A 23484-nucleotide genomic window follows, 5' to 3' on the forward strand; every position below is an offset into this window, starting at 1 on the left:
CGTGTGCTGCTCTGGTTCACCAGAAGTGGCTTAGTCATGCTGGCCACATAACTCGGAAGCTGTATGCCACCTCCCTTGGCCAATAAAGCGAGATGAGCACCGCAACCCCAGAGTCGGTCACGACTGGACCTAATGGTCAGGGGTCCCTTTTACCTTTACCTTTATACCCGTAGTAACAGTTTTCTGAAGAAAACAGTTGTTTTCCTTTATCATCATAAGTCTAAACCCTCAAGGCAGCACATAATGTAATTCATTGTTATTATGCTTATTGCATTGCCGGTACACTGCAACATTTTATATTAGCAAAGCCTTATTAAAGGATGTGTTAAGAGGCTGTTGCAAAACAAATTTTAGTGGTATTTTTTCCTGCATGACTTATGCCCCAAAGTGTTCAAGCACCAAACACTTGAGAAGAAGTTAAGGACATTGATTCAATCCCTCCCACCCAAAAGGATAGCAGGAGGGACTACATAGTACTGAATCCTGTAACAGAAATCCACCTCCCAGCTTTAGCAGCTTGACACAATGATCCAGCCTCATTAATACAGCCTTTTTTGTGCATGATATCCTGTGTGCAGGACTTACCGTATATGCAGAGTTTAAGAGCACAATCGTATATTATACACATCACTTGCAAAGAAAATGCACCCCAATTCAATCGGGCGTGTCAGGGAACTGCCATCGGAGCCAGAGGAGGAGGGAGGGCTCCAGAGGGATTCCAGAGAGCGTCCCAGGAGGGAGAGAGGCAGCCCATCTTCTGGGGAAGGAAATCAGCGTAGCACCAGTGGAGAAGGGGGGCAGATGGGGGAATCGGCGAGGGGGCTCCATGACTCCTCGCCGGAGACCAGCGGGGAGAGCACGGGTCCTCTGCTGCCCACACCCTCCCTGCACAGAAGGCTTCCGCGCAGGGAGAGTAGGCGGAGACTAGGCGTCAAAGAGCTTCTTTGCTGGAAGAAGTTCAAGAAACGCTCACTGACGGATTCTGCCAGCGATTGAGACAGCCATGGATGAGTGGCTGTCCAGACAGAAAGGGTTCACCCAGGTAACTCAGCCAAGCGTGGCGCCGATTTAAGCATGAGCAACCCCTAGAACCATTACTCTCTAGTAATTGGGTATAGGACTGAAGCCTAAGGCTACAATGCTATGCTCAGTTGCCTGGTCTCAATGGAACATACTTCTCATTGGTAATGCTTCAAATGGTGTTTTAAATGACACAACATCATTAAACTATGGAATGAAGTCTTCTGTATATCAGTGGCTACTAGCCATGATGGCTATGCTCTGCCTCCACAGTTGGAGGCCAAAGCCACAGAAGGAGAGAGTGCTCTTGTTCTCAAATCCTGCTTTCAGGTTTCCCCCAGACATCTGGTTGACCACTGTGAGAGTAAGATGCTGGACTAAATGCGCCACTGGCCTAATCCAGCTGGCCCCTCTTATGTCCTTATTCAGTTGCTGCTGTTGTTGTTAATTGAATTTATATACCACCCTATACCCAGAGGTCTCAGAGCAGTTCACAGAATAAAATCAAAATATAAAACCACAAAATAAATAATCAAAATAAAAGGCACAACCCAATATCCCCTCTAAAAAAACCCACATTTTAAAAGGGCACATTATACTTATAATATGCTATCTGAATGTCAGCATACCTTGCTGCATGTCAGTAAAATATGTGGTTGATCAGAAAACACAAATATATATATTTACCAGGAAATACTATTAATAATAATAATATAATAATAATTTATTATTTAAACCCCGCCCATCTGGTGGGGTTTCCCCAGCCACTCTGGGTGGCTCCCAATAGAATATTAAAAACACGATAAAACATCAAACATTTAAAACTTCCCTAAACAGATGTCTTCTAAAAGTCAGATAGTTGTTTATTTCCTTGGTATCTGATGGGAGGGTGTTTCACTGGGCAGGCACCACTACCGAGAAGGCCCTCTGCCTGGTTCTACTTACTAATACTTAGCTTACTACTTCAATTTCATATTGAGGTCTTTATACTTCCCCCTGACTTTATGGAAGTTAGGCTCCTTATAAAAAATAAAATAAACAAATAGTACTTTGACACTAATGGAATTCTGCCTACAACGACACAAATGGTGTTACATGAACCACATGAAAAATTAATTTAGGTAATGCAGATTACTTCTCTGTACAATAGAAAATTATCTAACCATCAGTAGCATTGTTTTTAAATTAAACATTATGGAAATACTTGCAATAAAGCCACAGAATACCCATGCCTTGCTCTGTTTGATATGTAAAAGTTTATTTCTTGTAATTAACCCTTTACAATGATCTTATTGAGCTTCTGCCTGCCTGTAATACCGCATCTATTTTAAATCGTGCTAAAAGCAAGCGTTTGTAGTGTGTTTATTTGTTCACCTGTATATGTTTTACTGATTTCAATAATGGTGCATAATGGATGAGAAACAAAAGTGTAAGTGCTCTGGGGGCAGGGGGCAGCAGTCATACACAGGCCAAAGCTGGCTCCATTGAAATCAGTTGAAATTAATTGCTTAACAGTACATTCAATTCCCACAGATTTCTGAGATGTAGCCAAGTAACCGTAACTTTGTATATGTACAAAATGTGGATGCAAGGCTGTGAAATCATGAAATTGAAGATGACTGAAGCATGAAAGATGAACGACGTACTGAAACTGTATGCAGTGATAAACATGCTAGCGTTGTAGAGTGGTACCTCGGGTTAAGTACTTAATTCGTTCCGAAGGTCCGTACTTAACCTGAAACTGTTCTTAACCTGAAGCACTACTTTAGCTAATGGGGCCTCCTGCTGCTGCCGCACCACCGGAGCACGATTTCTGTTCTCATCCTGAAGCAAAGTTCTTAACCTGAAGGACTATTTCTGGGTTAGCGGAGTCTGTAACCTGAAGCATATGTAACCCGAGGTACCACTGTATCTGACTATATCATAGTCTGACGCACTGAAAGCCACTTGGTCATGAACATGGGTTGGCAAACTAAGGTCCGTGGGCCGGATCAGGCCCAATTGCCTTCTGGATCCGGCCCACGAACAGTCTGGGAATCACTGCATGGATCGCCAGTGCGCAGGTTCTTTCCCTGTCCCTCTCACACGGCTTTGATGGTGCCAGCAGCAGCTGCGCTTGAGTGGCCTCCATTTTAAGCAGCCCCCCTCCAGAGCCCTTTTGTGCACCGCTCATCACCCCGCCTCCGCCGCCAGCCCCTGCCACTCACAAAACACAGGTAAGCACCCACCGGGGCTCGGGGTGCTCTTCCATTATTATTATTTTTTTCATAATATAGTCCAGCCCCCCACAAGGTCTGAGGGACAGCCTGCTGAAAAAGTTTGCTGACCCCTGATCATGAATAAGGGTGCTTCCTGATGAATCTTTATAATGGGATTACTGTTCCCGCTGCATGCAATGCTTTTTTTGCAGTGCCCACAAAATGTCATGATCATTTAAAACGGTATTGCGTGGTTCCAACCCCTTTTATCTGAGTTTTCCCTTTCCAGGGAAAACTCTAATAACTTTAAAAAGCACTGTTGCCAGCAACTCATTTGAAGTATCTCAAGGGCCTGTTTTCGGTATTAAGCCTCGATCTGCAAGCAGTCCATTGATTTCAGTGAGCCTACTCAGAGTGCGACTGAGATAGAAACCTTACTATTTAAAGCTCTAGACATGTCCTCATTATTGTTGTCACAAAGCAGACTAACATGGAACTAGGGATGCAGGAGAAAATCGATGCCTCTTGCCTTTACAGGTGAACCTCCCTAATTTGCTCTTTCTGGAACAATATGAGAAAAGAAACATCCTTTCAAAATTCACACATTTCCAGTTTTCACAATGCAGTTATCCAGCCAAGTAATCTGTACAAAAATGCCTGTAAGGTGTGAATGAAAAAGCGTGTATTAGTGAAAATAGCATGCAAATGGATTAAATTAAGCAGATTGCTTTGTAATAATGTGTATGCTAGACAAAACTGCAGACAAACATGTTGCTGATGAATTTTCATACTTTTTAAACATACACACAAACACACAAAATGATGTGGGTATGTGGAGAACTGAACTTGAGATTGGAAAAATGAGAAACTGAGACAAACCAAAATTGGCTGATTTGCCAATCTCTGCATGGAACATGGATGCGGGTGGCGCTGTGGGTTAAACCACAGAGCCTAGGACTTGCCAATCAGAAGGCCAGCGGTTCGAATCCCCGCGACGGGGTGAGCTCCCATTGCTCGGTCCCTGCTCCTGCCAACCTAGCAGTTCGAAAGCATGTCAAAGTACAAGTAGATAAATAGGTACTGCTCCGGCAGAAAGGTAAACAGCATTTCTGTGTGCTGCTCTGGTTTGCCAGAAGCAGCTTAGTCATGCTGGCCACATGACCCGGAAGCTGTACGCCGGCTCCCTCGGCCAATAAAGCGAGATGAGCGCCGCGACCCCAAAGTCGGTCATGACTGGACTTAATGGTCAGGGGTCCCTTTACCTTTACCTTTACATGGAACATAGGAAGGAATACAGTGTTGTGTTCTTCCGGTTGTTCTGTCAGTTTAGCTTGTTTGATGGAACAATCTCCCCTCTCCTCCTCCAGCATGCTGTTCTAGGATTCTCCAGATCCCCCTCCCAGGGCTTATTGGGGCAAGGAGGAGCATGGCACTAGCAAGACTCATTACGCTGGATCCTGCTAGCATACTCATTTAGTTGAATCTGGTCCATAGGCAGAAAATCAGAGAACTGGTCTGCCTAGGTCGGTGTACTCTGACTGGTAATGTTTCTCCAGGAACCTTTTCCAGCTCTACCTGGAGATGCCAGGGATTGAACCTGAGTCTTTCTGCATGCAAGTCAGATGTTTTCCCATTGAGCTACAGTCCATCCCAATGGCTAATTCTCTGGAATCAAATGTTGGTATTATTGTTGCTTAGTTCAGGATAGCTACTTACAGCCCAGGTTTCAGACAGGCTCTAGTTGGAGATGCCAGGGACTGGACCTGGGGACTTCTGCATGTACCCTCAGTATGGGCTCTTCTGTACAGATTGATTTAGACTGACCTTTCCCAACTGGTGGCTTCTAGATGTTGCTGGACTTAAACTCTCATCATCCCTGACCATTAACTATGCCAGTTGGGGCTGATTTGAGTTGTAGCCCAAAACATCTGGGAGACACCAGGTAGAAGAAAGCTATTTTACATCAAGAATTTGGAATAGAGGAAAGTGTTAAATCTTCCCAGCCTGAGCATTGCTACTCCAAGCCAATTTGCACTCACAATGTCTGCTTTTCATTAAAAAAAAGTGTTGGAAGAACCAATGTGACATGTAGTTTGGCCTTGAAGGTGAGGAAGCTGTGACATCATTAAGAGATGCAGCAGAGAGTTTCCACTGTGGGTGGGAATTTAAAGTTACTTCATTTATTTATTATAGCACACTAGGCATTCTCTCTAAAGTCACTAGTGTGATCTTGCACATGGTCAAGTAATTACTGATTTAGCAGACAGTGGTGGTGGTTTGAAGTCTTACAAATAAGAAGGGCCATACATACAAAGGGGAATGGCTTTAGCTCAGTAGTAGAGGAGTAGCTTTGCATTCAGAAGGTCCCAGGTTTAATGTTCAGGTAGGGCTGGGAATGTCCCTCTGTCTGAAATCTTAGACAGCCGGTCTGTATGACCATGGACAATACTGAGCTAGATGGCCCCCTTTGATCAATGGATAGCAATATGACAGCTCTTGCAATGTATGAACAGATTGCTTTCAGACAAAGATTATGTATGGAGAAATATAATGATATTTCAAACATATTTATTGAAACCATAGTGATTTGTGAACTGATGTATACTTGAGGAAAATAATAAGCTCATCTACTTGCATACATATATACTACATAGTTTTGTAACCTTAATTACATTTTATTGTCATTTCGAGATTGTTTTCTTCTGCTTCCTTTTGTTTTTATGGATTTTTTCTTCTTTCCCCCCTTTTCTTTTCTCTTCACTTTAATTCACTGTAAAACTTTTAATAATAGATGCACCAGTGGTCTGATTCAGTATAAGGCAATTTCCTATGTCCCCAAGAAGCTGTGTGCTACTCATCTGATGTCTACCCCATAAATGGTTACTTAGTTAGCAAATTACTTAACAAAACCAGCAGAGATTTTGTGCACACATTAGACATCAAAACATATTCTGAGAGGCAGAGAGATGTGCCATCTCTTGCTACTGCTTCCACTTTTATATGTCCTCAGAGATGATCGGGTAACTTATTATCCAACAGTTTCCCCAGCTTACTGTAATCACTTCTGTCTGTTTGAAATTATTAACATGCATGAACATGAACGGTAAGAACAGAAGGTTTTTACACATTTTCCTCCAAATTTACTGAAGACACTTTAGCAGCAATTAAATTGGAAGCCCTTCAGTATTTAGATTAACAACAGGCAACACACAGTTCAGTTTAACCTAGGAGGTTATCCTTACTGTTTTCCAAAAGGCAATCGATCCAGTTTCCAATACTGAAATCTAACACAATTCCCCACCTGCTTCACAAAAACCTCCTTCACAATACAGCATCATGCCGGAAAGGCATGAGTGGAAATGATGGCGGCCTGCAGCCTGAGGACATCCCTCTCTTGTTTACCATAGAGGGATTAGCTCAGTGTTTAGAATTTAAAGGAGGGAAATGATAAAACTAGCAAAAGGTAAGCTAACTCACCCCATCCCACTTCTGTGACATATTTCATTGGATTCAATCACAGACTAACTGATTTAGAAAAGTGGCAAGCTGAATTTAAGACTGGAAAAATGAGATATCGAGAACTGATATGGGCAGTTTTGTCCACTCCTGTTGGTAAACACACATTTTACATGGCAGTATTATGCCGATGCAAACCAGCCTTAAAACATTTCATTGACCATAAGAGAGAACCAATCACATAGCCCTCTTAAGTGCCGCCTTATAATTTATCAACTAATCATGTAGGGTTCTTTTCTTGCTTAAGAAACCACTGTCTGGTAAGTACAGTGGTACCTCAAGTTACATGCGCTTCAGGTTCAGGTTACATAAGCTTAAGGTTACATACTCTGCTAACCTAGAAACAGTGCTTCAGGTTAAGAACTTTGCTTCAGGATTAGAATAGAAATCGTGCTCCGGCAGCGCGGCAGCAGCAGGAGGCCCCTTTAGCTAAAGTGGTGCTTCAGGTTATGAACCATTTCAGGTTAAGAACGGACCTCCGAAACGAATTAAGTACTTAACCCGAGGTACCACTGTATGTCAAGCAGTTTTAAAAATAATGTTCTTGAGATCTTCTACATTACAGATCATTATTACTAAGACAGCATGTGGGTTTATCTAGCCAGCATGCCCACACTGAAAAATTCAAGTTGTACTTTATGCAGCGACTAATAATAATAATAATAATAATAATAATAATAATAATAATAATTTATTATTTCTACCCTGCCTATTTGGCTGGGTTTCCCCAGCCACTCTGGGCAATTTCCAACAGAAGATTAAAAATACATTAAAACATTAGTCATTAAAAACTTCCCTAAGTTTGTGAATTTATCCTTAGCCTGAAGGTACAATTGGCCACTGGAAGTAAATGAGGTATCTGGTTGAGCCACATTGATAGTTTTAGTTCCTGTTAAAAGAGGCTCCTTCCAACTACTCCAGAGCCTTGCAATCCAGGGTGGCTGGGGCAACACAGTTAGATGTGTGGCATATAAATAATAAAATTATTATTAACAATATTATTATCATTCTGGCTGACTTATACTAAAATAACTTTCTAAGGTCTAACATAAGCAATTGATACAGAAATGTATAGTCAAAAACTATTATTGATTATATATGTTTACAGCATCAACACCATCAAGCAGGAAGAGACCTCAATATTCTTTCCTTCCTTGTGCATCTTCTCAACTTCCTTATTTATATACAAAATTAAATGATAATGATGATACAGGTTCCAGTACTTGACATTTTTGTGAAGCTGCTGGGGGCTCAGGACCACCAGCAGGCTCCACAGTTGGCAGTGTCCTTGACCACTCTTTAGCTAGTATTCCAATACAAAGATATTGTTTTAATTTCCCATAATTCCCTGAGTGACACACCATTAGGAGTGCTATGAGGACTCAGAATGTCAGCCCCTTCAGAACCCTGCCACTGCCCACTGCTATCACAGCCAACAGGTGACCCTATGGGTCCAGGGTAACGCATTGATGGTGGTGGGTGGCACTGTGGTCTAAACCACTGAGCCTCTTGGGCTTGCCGATCGGAAGGTCGGCAGTTCAAATCCCCGTGACGGAGTGAGCTCCTGTTACTCCTGTGCAAGTAGATAAATAGGTACTACTACAGTGGGAAGGTAAACGGTGTTTCAGTGCACTCTGGTTTCCGTCACGGTGTTTCATTGCACCAGAAGTGGTTTAGTCTAGCTGGCCACATGACCCAGAAAGTGTCTGTGGACAAACACTGGCTCCCTTGTGTCATGGTCTGGGTTATAGGCAGTTTGAGTCCCAGCTTGGTACATCGGGGCCAGGGTAGAAGTCAGGGAGTGGGAAACAGCATTCCAGGGACAGCAGTCCAGGATCAGTAGTCCAGGGATCAGGAAGCCAAGAGTCCATGAATCAGAAAACCAGGAGTCCGGAAGCCAAGAGTCCAAGGGTCAGGAAACCAGGAGTCCAGAAGCCGAAGCACAGCTAGGTGGGTAGCGTGTTGCTGTGGCAAAGAGCCAGAGGGAAATGCTGGCCTTATATACCCCTCCCGGTCCTTGCCACCAGGTGCTATGAGTCTTCTGTCAAGCCCCACCTGTGCGGCCGCACCTTGCCCTTCCAGGCCAAACTCAGGAAGGCCCCGGTCCTGCAAGGCACTACCAGTCACAGGACCTGGCTCCTGTACGCACTGCTTACATCTTGGCCTGAAAGCGAGATAAGCACCGTAACCCCATTGTCACCTTTGACTGGACTTAACCATCCAGGTATCCTCTACCTTTTACCTTTATTGATGTAGGGGGGGACCGCTAAAAGTACTGTGCTGAATACCCCCTAAATTTTAGGGGTTAAGGTTAAAGCTCATTTCAGGGTTTAGGGCCTAAAACAGGGGTTGGCAACATGTGGCCCATGGGCTGGATGCGGCCCATGAAGACCATTTTACTGGCCCATGAGCCACCCTGAACTGAGCCGCCCATTCGGCGAGTCCCCCGCATGCTGCACAAAACCGGCACAGTGTGGGATTTGCCGAGCGGCGCAAAAATTGCGCCTGCACACACACAGATACTGGAAATCGCATCTGCGCAGACATGATTTTCAGAGTCTGGGCATGCACAGAAGCAATTTCTGGTGTGGGGACATGTGCAGACGTGATTTTCGGCATCGCGCAGCGCCAGTCTGGCCCACGGACAATCTCCATGGGAGTGATCCAGCCCATGGTTGGTAAACCTTGCTGACCCCTGACCTAAAACCTGGAGCCAGCACTGCCAGTACCTCCATTTTCCACAAGACCCTTATTTCCACAGGGTGCCTTAGTTCTGCAGCTGCTATTCTGAGCGTTTTGACTGTTCTCCTGGCTTCAGAGCCACAGACTGAGCTGAACAGATTGTGAGCCTGAAAACTTTTTAAATGTGTGCTAATAAAACTCAAAATGCATTTTGCCTGGGGTATCCCAAAGGCAACATACAGCTATTATGCTTTGAAATCATTTCAGAACAGAAAACAAAGTCATACTTCTCATAACGTAGGTATTGTGGTATCCTTGGAAACAAACGGTTTAGGAAGTAGAAGATGAAAGGGGAATGACTCTCAGCATTGACCTATACTAAAAGCAGGTGGACTCTTGTCATTTTCTATTAAGACAGGAGTCAGCATTTTAGTGCTCCTGCCTTGCTTTCTGAGGAGGAATTTCAGAATGCAACATTTTTTTAAAATGTTGCTATTCCATGTATTATTTATTTAGAGATTTATTGGTCTCTCATTAACAATTCTCTGGGCAGTTCACACACAATTCAAGCAGTAACAACATTAAAACACAAAAAATCAATACAATATCCACATAATAACCAGTGAAAGTAGCATAAAATCATTCACTATACCATATGAAACGTGGGGGGTTTTTTGTACACATTACTTAAAAGCAAAGATAGCAAGAAGAGAGAACAGAACCAAACACAGGAAGATATCTATTGCTTAGATATTTTTTATGAGGCAACTAACAAATATAACTAAATATTCTTCTAAGTGAAAAACAATACTTCTGATTAAATCACTGTATTTCTTAAGCATTAACATTTCCCAGAAGGTTTTTTTTTTGGGGGGAGGGGGTTATTGCTTGAGACCACAGTGCAAAGGCAGGAGTGTTAATGCCTTCTATCATCATCCACTACTGAGGTACTGAAGAACATTCCCTTTGAGCTGTTATTAGCCCAAGGAGAGAAGCTCCCATTGATGACAACAGAAATCTTTCTTCCTTCCTTCCTTCCTTCCTTCCTTCCTTCCTTCCTTCCTTCCTTCCTTCCTTCCTTTTAACAATCTAAAAGTGGTGACTTTCATTGGTATTGCAGAGGGAAGGGGGAGGTGGTGAGATGTTTGAGTTGCCAGTCCATTCCCCTTTCCCTCTTTACTGCCTTTATAAGTTTGCTTTCACATAATTAACACAACGTGTAGCTTGATTCCAAGTCTATCGGCAAGACAGATTACACTGGTTCTGCAGCATTGTTGGACAGGATCTGATCAGATACGGAACAATGGCATTTCACCACTGTACTGTTGAGAGTGATTTAACTTATGGTCTGTGTGGTTTGGGAGCTGAACAGTCAGGGGAAAAATGCTTTCCAGGATTGTAAAGACTGCGGAGAGAATAATTGGGTGCACTCTTCCCACCTTGGATCAAATCTATGCTTCCAGGTGCCATAAGAAAGCTGCAGAGATTGTGCAGGATAGTGCTCACCCCCCTAGAAGAAGGTACAGGGTTATAAAGACTAGGACTAGCCCCCTGAGAAACAGTTTCTATCCAAACATGATTTTGGTTTTAAACGCAGTGTAAGGAGTCTCTATGGGAGTATATTGTATTTAAAAATGGGGTATCAGAGTTTTTAGGGGGCTAACCAGGTTGGGATAACTGGGATAGCAGGCTTGTTGGTTTTTGAATGTCTTATGTAGTTTTTTCAATTTTGTTGTTCTGTATGGGACAATGACAATAAAGATTATCATATTGTATCGTATTGTATTGTATAACTGGTGTAAAAATCTAAGTGTGCTCGGTTCAAATTACTTATGGATTTGAATTAAACATTTTAAAATTTATTTATTGCATTTATCTTGTCATTTTCCCTACTGATTTCAAGCAGCTTACATGTTCCTTCCTCCCTTTAAGCTACAGAATAAACCAGAGTGATAGATTTGCCTGAGAGATAGTAACTGACTGAAGGCCATCTTATGGCTTTCATGGATGAATGGGGATTTGGACTGCAAGCTCCAGTCCCATACAAACTTATTTGGGAGTAAATCTAATTGAACTCACTGGGGCTTACTTCTAGTAGACTTGCCTAGGCTTCTGCTATCTATCTCCACTATATCACACTGCCTCTCAAGGATGTTCCCTTGCCAGTGTATTTGGGTCTTTCAGCACACATCAAATGCCATAAATCTCTTGCTGTGTACCTGAGAGCTTATAGTATATAATTAGCTACTTTTATCTCACAAGTAAAAATTTTAAATCACTTAAATCCTACCTGAGAGACAAAGCTTGTTCTTCACTGTAAACTCAATTGTCAAGAAACACAGCTTTTTCATAGGGTTTTCTAAAACCATTACTATGGATTAGAATCCCCACTGCACATAAACATGTACTGAAATGGTGGAATCTCCCTGTTATTACAAGCGTGGGTATGAGTGTAATGGGCGGTAAAGCTAAAAAGGTAGTAAGTGATGACTAATATGCCATTATCATCAGCAGGTGGTCCCTAGTTCTGAAGATTACTCCTTACCTGAGTATCTTCCTGGAGCAATGTAAGATTTCATCCGTTCATTATCTCACTCACACAGGCATCTGGAGGGCATGTGTGCTTTAGTTAATCATTTAAATATGTATCTTGCTATGCTTTTAGCTGTTGCAAGCCATCATGAGTGTAAGATGGGTTAAACCTGGGGAGGGGGCAATGAATATAATTTGGAAAGAGAGAGGGAGATTATTAATATATACATATTGCAGGCAATACAACAATTTCTGTAAAACTCTGGTCAAATATATGCTGAGAGTGGGGACTTTAGAACCTGGGAGAAAAATATTGGGTCTGAACTTGGATGAACTTCTGTGGCTTGTGCCCATCTCTTATCAAAACCAATTAATCCAAATGCTAATTTAATTTGATACGCCAACACAGTGCTCTGGGAAATATAGCAGTAAAGCTGGTTTTTTAATCTGCCAATTGTCTGTGTAATCAGGCTATGTTTAATAGAAGTACTGCTCATTTGCAAGCATAACCTTGTATGAACCGAAATTTGATGACATTCTATCACCCTCTACCACACTGACTAACTTCTTGTTCCCCATACATGCCCAGGGATTCCAGAGGGGTTTCTCAGTGGAGCCATTACTATATTACCGAGAGACAAGAAACATGCAGTGCAAACCTATCTATGTCTTCTCGATGCTATTGAGCAAATGGAACTAACCTCCAGGTAAGTGGTATATGGGATTGCATCCCTTCATCTCAAGACAATCACCATTTCAACCAATTGTTATGATTTATCACCATTTCAACCAATTGTTATGATTTAAATTTCAGGGTTTGTCTCCTTTTGTTTATCTGGCCCATGCCCTCATTCTGCCCCCAAAGGGAACGACTCCCTTTGATGTTGCCCCTTCAGTGGCAGACTGGCTTTATAGTGCTGCCCCAACAGCTGGTGCAGTCCTAGCTAGGGCAGCAGGTGGTCTATTTCAACCCAATACTGATGTTCTGTGTCTTATTTCTACCATTGGCATGCACATGAGTCTGCAATTCTTGCACTTCAGGAGGTTGGAGAAGAAAACCCATGGGATCCTTTCCAACACGATAATTCTATGATTCTGTGTTCAGAATTCAATATACTACAGGTCCTGAGACATAATCTAGTTAAGTCTTTCCATGTGCATATGGTCTATACGTGTGGGGGGATGTGGGTGTGCTCTATGTCCTGATGTGAAATGGATGTCCTATGTGCTGGAGTGAGTATAGGGTTGCTACATCCACTTTGTTTTGGCTACAGCTGGAATGCACCTAAAGTTTATGATATGCTCTGGAAGATCATTCCAGAAACAAATAGGGAGAGGCATGAGAGAAAGAGTAGAAATGTTTGATAGAACACAAGAACTTGTATCCTAACGAGAAGAAGGCACATGGACAGGCTGAACATAAAAAGATCAAGCAGTGAAATGGGGTCAATTTAATAAAATGGCTTAAAATTGGGTACAAAACATTTAAACATTTGCAGCCTGTAAAAAGAACAAAAAGAAGTAATAGAATCAAAATTACCAACCAGACAAAGAACTTTAAGCAGGAAAATTTAAAGCAAATCGAGGACTAAAGCGTAATCCTGTACTCTCACATCTGGAGATAATCTCGTTGAATGCAATAGGACACCACCATCAAAGGTGATAGAAGGGTGGTCAGAAAGCCAGACTTAATAAAGTGAGACATTCTTGAAGACTGCCTTCTTGCAGTGGCAGGACGGAGGGAAATGAGTAAAATATTACAAAGAGAGAAATTACACAGCTTTGCAATAGAATCAATCTGGTGGGATACAGAAAAGAGTCAAAGATGATATCAAAATAATTCAGCATACTGTGGCAGATCAACAATTGTCCCCATTTTATTTTTCTTTCTTTCTTTACTGAATGCCAGGAACCTGTAAAAGAGCCTTCTTGGAAGCACAGCAATGCCACCCAGCTCCAGATATAATTACTTCAGTTCAAAACTCTTGTGGACCAAATGATAATTGCCTTCTCTAATGTTAATGGAACAGATAATCTTTTTATTGTATTTGTCTCTAGAAGACTACTTTTTTTGTGTGTGAGCTAAATGGAACAATTTTTAGTAAAACATTTCCACATGCTTTTAAAATGGCAATTTCCACAGAACCTAAGGGATATTAGTCCATTAAAAGGCAGGCAGATTGGACTATGCACATTAATGATAGATGAAATGTTTTAGCATTTACCAATTTATTTTCTGCAACTAGCAAATATATTTAAACAGTAAAAAAAAAAAAATGTTCTTAATGAGTTCTGTTGAGTGTTTTAGTGCCATCCTAGAATTTTAATGCGGAAAGATTCCTGAACTTTCCACATTCATATCATTTTCTGTCTTTAAGTATTCTCTACAAAAGTTGGAGCTAATGTATTGTGTGCAAATCATGAAGTATCTTTCTTAAAGGGATATTATCCTCCAAAACATAGCTATCCACACTGAGATGTTATCCTGCAACCCCCACGGTTTATGTTACAATTTAATTTAGCAGAGGAAATAAAATTTCTTGGAAACTTATTACCGGTAAATTGACTAAAAAATCATTTCAAAATGAGACTACCACCCTTCTCCTAAATATGTCTGCTTTACATGTGGGTAAAGAGTATCAGTGGTTCCTATGCTACCTTCAGGATTAGAGGCAGAATACATGCCTCTCTTGAATATTGAATTGCCCTCCTGCTTGTGAGATTCAGTCTGATCTAAAGAAAGTCTGAAAGGAAGTCTTACTGAGTTCAATGGGAAAACATGCTTGCCCAGGTTAAGGTTGATGGCAACATTTATGGAGATATGAAAACATGGACAGGGAGAATGGGTTTGTACCTCCCCATCCCCGATGGCTTCCCACAACCATCATGCTCATATTCCCAAATATGTCATGTGACAGAATGAGTACATGGTGAGGAGGATTTCCACTTCTTGTAGCATGTGGCTCGACACATTTGCTGGTGTCTTCTGAAGCTGCCATCTCTGCATGTGGGCATCTTTTTTCATTCCTGCTGCATGCCTATATGTCACATTGTAGACTAGATTTATGGCACTCTATGCAATTTATGTTCTGTACAGTCTTGATTTGTAGTTGATTATGTCTTGTGATGGGCAATAGGATTTGACAATAATTTGGTCTTTTCCAGATTCAGTATTAGGATCAGCCCAACACTGTTGCTATAGAATGTTCCCTGCAGTTAAAAAGTACTGCCTGTATGATATCTTCTGGGCACATCTGCTTTCTTGTCTCTCCTCGATGACCATGCAAATGTCCAGAAAATCAACATTTGGAGTAATCACTATGAATTAGATATGGTACAATATGGTTTTCAGTCAAACAATGATCATGAATCATATTCTGAGCAGAGAAGTGTGTTAAGGTGCGTGGCAAATTAAATATTGAATAGTGGGGGTACATGCACTGCAATTTATTCAAATACCTGTACGCTGTTTTCCTGGGGAACTGAGGTTAGAGAAAAATAGTTCTACAGAATGGCAGATCCATTTTCCCTGCTCAGAGCAAGTGTTACTAATTTGATGTATTACTGGTGTGTTTGTGTTTAAAACAACAACAACAATGAATGTGTTTTAAATTGTACTGATTGTAAACAATGCTTTTAACAATAAATAGGCAAAAATCAGCAGTCAGTTCACAACTTTGTACATGCTATAATGGTTTGTTCACTGCAAAATTGGGATGTTGCTGAACATTCCATGTTCATTCACTGAGCTAGTCAGTGTGCAGTGCTTTACAGCTGAAAGTGAAAAACAGTATAGATACTGCTATGTTTTCTGTGTAGAAATTGACTATTTTTCTTTTCCCCAGGGATGGAGTCAGTGCTCATGGAATAATGTCTCATATTTCTATTATTGTGCATTGCTTGTTGTAGAAAAACTCCCATGGCTGAAAAATCAAATTAATTCCTATTTTTGACACTGGGCTTTTCTTTGGCTTTGTACATAATACCTAACAGCCAATTATCCTAAATGGTGCTATTCACGAAAAACAATAGCTCAGTCCAAATTCCACCCATTAGAAGAAAGAAGTGTGGCAGAGCTCAGTTTCCCAAACTGCAAAGTTTCTTTAGAACAATGCAAAAACTAAGTGGTGCCAAACAAAATTTAATCATAATAGAATGGTGGGGCCCTGAGACTTTTGAGATACAACCTGCCACTTTGAACCTATTGAGGCACTGAAGTTTAATCAATTGTGCAAAGGCATATACAGCCTGTATTTAAGGAGCCATTCAAAAAACCAAAAAATAAATAAATGGAGAACAGTAAAAAATGTCTGAAGCTTGATGTTTGCTTGTAAATTGCACTGTGAGCTAACTCAATGTGCCAGGACTTTTAAAATGGTGATGCAATGATTAATGCCACATTAACTGCATGACTACATAGTATGGGGATCAAAACTGTAGAAGCTGTAGAAGGGTAAAGATCTATAAGGTTACGTACTTCATCTTCCTGCCAATACCGCATTGTGCCCACGGCAATTTTTTTCTCTTGTGCATTGCCCAGTCTCATTTGAGAGACTTATCTGCTTTATTTTCCTGACTCATAGACTTCCCAGTGTTTTTCTTTCTGCCAAACCTATGACATGTACAGTGATTCTGAGCAAAGCATTCAAGCTTGTCTTGCTTGTTTATTTGTTCAGACTATATACACTCTTTACACAAAAGTCCCAGAGCGATTTACATAACAATGCTTTAAATTACACACAAAATCTGCTCAACTGATATAATAATAAAAAAAACTACAGTATGTTCAATACATGGAAGAAAAATACTACAAAACAATCCAATTTGTCAGCAGCTTCTAGACAACATTCATAATATTTTTTGAAGTCTAATGCATTTCCTGGATGTGGGCACAGTCTCAAGGAAGTTATACTGCTTGTCCAATCCTCAATGAAATTTCTGGAAAAACATGGTGATCCCTTTTTTTTGACTGGGGCTTGTGCAGGGGACTTGGTCCTGCATTGACACATTCTTTTTATTGAGTACAAAAATACTGCTGATAATCTAAGTCTTCCCTTTTCTATTCTGCCTTGCCATAACCCCATGAGAGATAAAAGTCTGGCTTCTGTTTCCTCAAGCATTGTACCAGTATAATCTTACCTTCTTTTGTGCTAATGATTTGTGCTGAAAACTAATTTTGGATTACTTTTAGGAAGTATTTTTTTCCTGTTAGAAAAAAGCAAGCTTCTGGGAAAAAGCACACAAACACCTGAAGGTCACTGCAGTCCTATTGCGATAAAAACACTATTCTGAAGCTTATTAATGAATCTCACTGCAGTAATAAGGGTTTGAATGGGTTGGAGCAAAGAAGTAATACTTAAAAATGTATGTAGAATATTGAAAGCTGGAGAAAAAGCCATTTTTAGAGCAGATGAAATTTTGAGATTTAGCAAACCCTTATGATTTAGTGATGACACATTTAAATTGTATTGGATTTAATACAGCATTTTTTTGAACAGGAAAAAACCAGAATAGAATGTGCAGAAAGAGGCAATTTTGAAAGTGAAATCCTCTGTTGTTTCACCCATCTTGCTGATGGAAGCTCCTGAGGAGAAATCAAATATGTTGGGGCATGTATTTGATGGAACTACTGTGCCAAAGAACATTCAAACAGAGTATCCAAATAGGCTTTTAATAGCTATTGTCTGTTGCAGAGGCATAATCCATCTTGAAGTCTTGATGCTTTGAGAAAGTGTGTGTGCTTAAGAAGCTACATGAATAAAAATAATATTCTTTCCTGTATCTGTATCCTTAGCTTATACTGTTGTTGTATTGGTGGACCCAGGCACTGAAGTATGCGACAAACCAGGAGAAGAAATGCGACATGGATGGCGTGGGTTAAAATAGGCCACAGTTTTTATTGATTACAGATGTAAGTAGGCTCTGCCAAAGGCATTGGGTATGTATTCAACATCAACCAACTCACCTGCTAGTTGATCAATATGGTGGGTTCATCCTAGTTTAGCGTTCACCCTACGACATAAATAAAATAGGATGACCCCATCAGGGCCACCATTTGGGAGGAGTGCTTTGGCCCATCGGCTGCCACCTAGGCCCCCCGACAGAGAGACCCCTTCTGGACCCCTTAAACGGGGTACCCAATGGACTGTGGATCCAATCCAATGCCTAACCACATCCTGAGTTGACCTCCACTGTGGCCGACTCACCACCAAGCCACTCACATCTGCAACCAATCCCCTGGCCAGATACATCAACCATACTTCATTCCCTGCTGATGACTAGTGCACCCCATCCAATCTGAAGAACATGTCATCGGACAACAGATGCCAGAGTGCCAGTTTACTCTGCCCCACATTCCAAAAACTGTGTTCATATACTTTCATACCCAATTTATCTGCGCCAGCTAGCTCTTTTGTACCTCTCCATAATTGCTTCTCCAAAAGTTACCACCAAATAATGGGCATGCAGGGGTATGTCATGTGCAGGGTCTTCAGGTCTGCTGACACCACCAGCATGAGATTGATGCACTTCTGGGTGCTTAGATCATTCTCACCCAACTATATGACTACACATCTGTAGTGTCCTGAACTTCAGCATACCCAGAGGTGAGTGGAATAACCTGATTAAAAGGAATAGACCAAACAAGAAGGCAGGAGGAGGAGCATTATATATAAAGGATGTGTACACTTGGGAAGAAATCCATGACCTTTTAATATATTCACTGTTGTGGGATAATCAAATACATTGCAAACCAGAATATTTGATTGCTCTCATCTCATCCTCTAAATTTAAGCCCTCAAAATACTAAGGTTGAATTAAAGAACTGGTAAAAGTAGGCAAAAGAAGAAAATGAAAAATGAGGCCAGCCAGTAACTGACCTCATACCTGTGCCAGGTCTCAAGGCACAAACACACCTGACACAATCAGTCAGTGCTGCAGCTGAAAGTCACAACAGCTTGATACTAAAAAGACATGGGGAGCAAGCAGTGGATGGTGAGAAACAAGACGTGATTTTATATACATTTGTAATTTGTAGTACAGGAGAAGCTTTGAGTTCATTTTCTATTTTTAGTAGATATATATTTCTAATGACACATACATACATAGCTCTTTTCCTGCACTGCCAGCATAGGCACAGGGAAGTGAGCTGCAGATGGCAGGAAGCTAATATTTTCAAACTTCAGAGCATACATATAGTTTCTGAGAATCTTATGTGAAGTTAATAAGTCACTTTCCCTTAAATTAGGCTTACAGTCTAAGCTATTTTATTGTTTCTTGAGATCAAAATATATGAAGAAGGCTTACACCTACTTACTAATGTATTATCCCTAAACATGCCAAAGAGACATAAGCAAGGAGACACATGCATGCTTTCTAGATAAGGCAAGCTTTAAATTTAATTTGACAAGTCCTAATCCTCACATTAATCCATCACATTTTATATCATAACATCCTTCTAGTCAGCTCATCATGTTTACACATTCCTTAACCCCAAATTTATTGACCATTAACTGATCAGCAAAACTTTAAGCACCTTTGTGACCTTGTATGATAGATTGAGCATTCACCAAACTTCATAAAAACCATTAACTATTAGGAGTTTTATGATACAACATTCTTCCCTTGTTGATAGAAGCAATCTATTCAATCTTGAGAAGTGACCAGGCAGGTGCAATTTGTGGCCGTGTGATAATGCTGAAATAACTACATCAGGACTCAGTAAAAAAATCAGGTGAAATCTGTATTGACTGCAACAGAAAATGAAATTGGTGTGGCAAGAAGGGCAAGGATCCTGTTCACATTCCACCAACCCTTGCTGATGGAATGGTCCTTGTTTTTATTGTAATTTGTATTGTTAGCTGCCATTAGAACAGGATGTTGGGCAAGGTGGGGCGTTGGCCTGGTTAAATGGCTCTTCTTATGTTCTTCCTCCCCTGTTCACATGGAGCTGCCATTCTGTTTTTCTTTCTTTCTGTGGTGCATGCAATATGCTGGAAATTATAAGAGTCTGGAATGCAATTTAGACAGCTTCAATTTTGAAAACATTGTTGAAAACACATTTTGGGAACAGAAAAAAAGATAAATCTCATTTGAATTGTAGCTAAAAGCTTTACCTCAATAGGGAAAATAAGCCAACTGAACATTTAACAACCAAGTATTGTTCCCAATGAGTCAAACTCATTTTTACTACAACATTGGGGAGCTATAGAAAATGAATGCAGAAGGAGTTCATGGTTTCCCTGAGCTTAATTAGGTTGTGACATTCAATGTAATAGCTGCAACTGTATTTAGATTCTCTGCTCAGCCTTTTATTTGCTTTTAACCAAGGTTAGTACCTTTGTTTTCCCTCTGCACGTTTCTTCAGTATTCCTCCTTGTCAGGAAAACATCTGCTCTGGCCAAACGTCTGTTCTTTAATAATGGGCTTATCTGTGACTAGCACTGACTTTATAGAAAGAGAGTTCTTGCAGGATCAATTCTATCATGTTAGATACAGATATATATTTGGACCTTTCTTCATCGAACTCTCAGGGATAGTTTAGAATTTAGATTAACTCCCAAGCTTTTCCATTACCAAAGAAAATTGTTATTTGGGGGGCAAAGTGAGTCCGGCAAATTGCTACTATAGATGTTGCAAAGAATTGTCCATTTCTCCCCACCCCCAATGCTTTACTATTCTTTTCTCTTTTTTTCATTATTAAAACATTTCTGTGTCACCTGCATATCAATCTCAAGGCGGTATACAGTAAAATTTAAAAATAGAACATCCACAAGAAAAATCAGCAAAGGCCTGGAAGCATGAATGTGTTTTTAAGTGACACCTATTGCATTCTACCTTAAAACAATTTAATCAGTGCACATAAATTAGATCTATGTAAGTCAAAAGAAAACCTGCCTAATCCTTCCAGCATCTCATGATCCAAAATAAGGCCAGAGTGCCCTTGAGGAAATAATAGGTGCAGTGAAGAATTAATCTATGCTGGAATTTCACTGTGGGCAAACCCAGTATCCAATGTGTAAATTATCTTAAAAAACAAGCAAGAGTATTTTTCCACATTGTAGTAACAACCTTTTGAGTCTCTTTTGCAGTATCACATGGAAAAGTTGGTAATGCAGGACTGAAGTGGAACAAACAAATGTTAAATTGAATGTTCATTTTGCATTACAAACATGGAAAATATAAACATATTTTAAAATGTTGCACATGAAAATACTAAGGACAGGGGGCAGGTTATGAATTTTCACAGTGTTCCAAAGCCTTAGCAGCTCACACAATTCTACTTACAAAATGTAATGGAAAGCAACTACAAATATAGATAATTTTACATCTGAAACATAATAGAATCTATTGCACACATATTGTGCAAAATGATAGTACAATATTAAATTATATAACAAGTCACCTAATTATAAAGTTTACTGTTATGTTTGGAATTTAGCTATGGTGTCCTTTCCAAACAAGAAAATAAGAGTGTATGTTAATGTTAGTAGAAACTAGTAAAGACAAGCCCCTTCCCACAGCAACGCCTGTGGGCAGAGTATGGCTGTGGGGCTGAACAAAATGGTGTCATAGCAGAGCACCTGACCACTTCAGATGATAGTGTGGTGCTTGGGAAGCTTCCTGGGAAATGAAGAACTTCAGCGGTAGTCTTGTGATGTCTTGGGGCACTGGATAATAGGGATGTGTGCTGACAACCAGATTCAGTTAGAACTCCAATTTGACACTTCATAAAATAGGCCAAATCACCTCAGACCAATTGGGAGGTTGCACAATTCAGCTTGAGAATCCAAATTTACTTTAACCTCCCCAATCCCCAATGGGAATTTTTTTAATGGCTATAGCTTCTCCCTCTGCCCCTTTTAAACAGAAATAGAGGAAATCTGCAAATGCAGTGGCTCCTTCCAAATTATAGGCAAACTGTTGGGATACTGCCAGGGAGACAAAAGCCATCATGCCTCCACGTCGATTCTGGACGATCCATCAATCTCCTGTAGAAACGCAGTATCAGTCAATTAGCGACACAAGCCTCAGAAACAGCTGTCCACATTCCAAGGACTCGTGCACGCCCTTTGCAGAGTTTGCACAACAAAAGATGCACTCAGGAGAGCATATTTACAACTTTATTCAGCGTTGGTCAGAACAAAGGAAAAAACATGACTGCCTGCCTGCGTGTCGAGGCACAGAGAGAGTGTTATTCTAAAGCAGCAATGCTGCAGCAAGCAAAGGCTCCAGCAGCTCAGCCAGCTGCTTGTGGCTGCAAAGCCAGACAGGATGTATGTGACTGTTGCCATGGAAACAAAGGGGCAGTCCATTCTCCTTATTGAGCACAGGATGTGAGCTCAGTGTGTGTCATATGACCTGTACAGGATGTACATGGGTGGAGTTTGGGGTTTCTCTCTGTTTGTTGAAGAGAGCAGACATGTTTTCTCTGTACTGAAGTGAAAGACAGGAATAAAAGCAATGTAGATACATTTCTGTCTGAGTCTGATTCCCCTCCCTGGGGATATGCAGGGAGAAGGGAGGAAGAGAAGCAGTTGGTGTGTTTTTCTCACAGCCTGAGGAAAATCGCCGGAACGGACCTCGTGTGTTTTTCCTGCCGGGAGTCGCCGGAGGGAGGTCAAAGGAATTCAGCCGGTGCCTCGACAGATAGGCACATACCTCTGACCGGCACTGAACTCCAACAGTGGTAGCAGAGGATGGTTTCTACGATCCGTGGAAGTCTGCAGAAATAGGAGCAGAGCTGCTATTTTCATCCCTCTCCATGGAAGCCTGAGATGGAGGCTGATTCTCTGCAGCTAGAAGCTGACCAGAAGAAGCTGAAAGCCAAGCTACGGAGCCCAGGTATGAGATTTTCGGGCTTAAGAGTGTGAATGCAGATGGATTAATTCTCTGCTTCATGGAAGCAATGTTTGGGAAAAACAGCTCTGAGAGAGAAGAGTCTGCATTCCAAACATTCCTGTGGTTTTTCCTGTCCAAGGAAAGGAATGTGGTTGCTTAGCAACGCAGGCCAGTTTCAAGATAAGGGCTGGAAGTCAGGTTGTGCCCAGAGAGGCATAAACAGCTCGTGTTTTGACTAGGCCCTTACAAAGGAACTGTGAAAGGGACTTTCCAAGCGGCCAGTGTTATTGCTGCCAGGTGCACAGAGTGTAAACAAGCCAGCTATTGGATTTTAGAGGCTTGTGTTTGAGAGTCAATGCAAGGACTCAAAATGGATGTCAAGAAGGGAAGCCTGCCTTCTCCACCCCTCTTGACCAGTGACAATTATGCATCTTGGTCTATTAAGATGAAGGCCTTGCTGCAGAATCAGAGACTGTTTGAGGTGATTGAGAACCCCATCCCTGCAGCACCAACGCGTCCTTGGGAGTCACAGGATGTGAAGGCCAGAACCGCTATAATTCTGTGCGTGTCAGACTCTCAGCTTATTCATATACAAGATTTACCGCACGCGAAAGATGTTTGGGACACGCTGAGAAGGACACATCAGAGAGATGCAGGTTCTTCAGCGTTGCTGTATTTTGAAAAGCTGACTAACCTG

This window comes from Podarcis cretensis, assembly GCF_951804945.1.
Source record: "Podarcis cretensis genome assembly, chromosome: 4".
In the NCBI taxonomy this organism is placed as follows: Eukaryota; Metazoa; Chordata; class Lepidosauria; order Squamata; family Lacertidae; genus Podarcis; species Podarcis cretensis.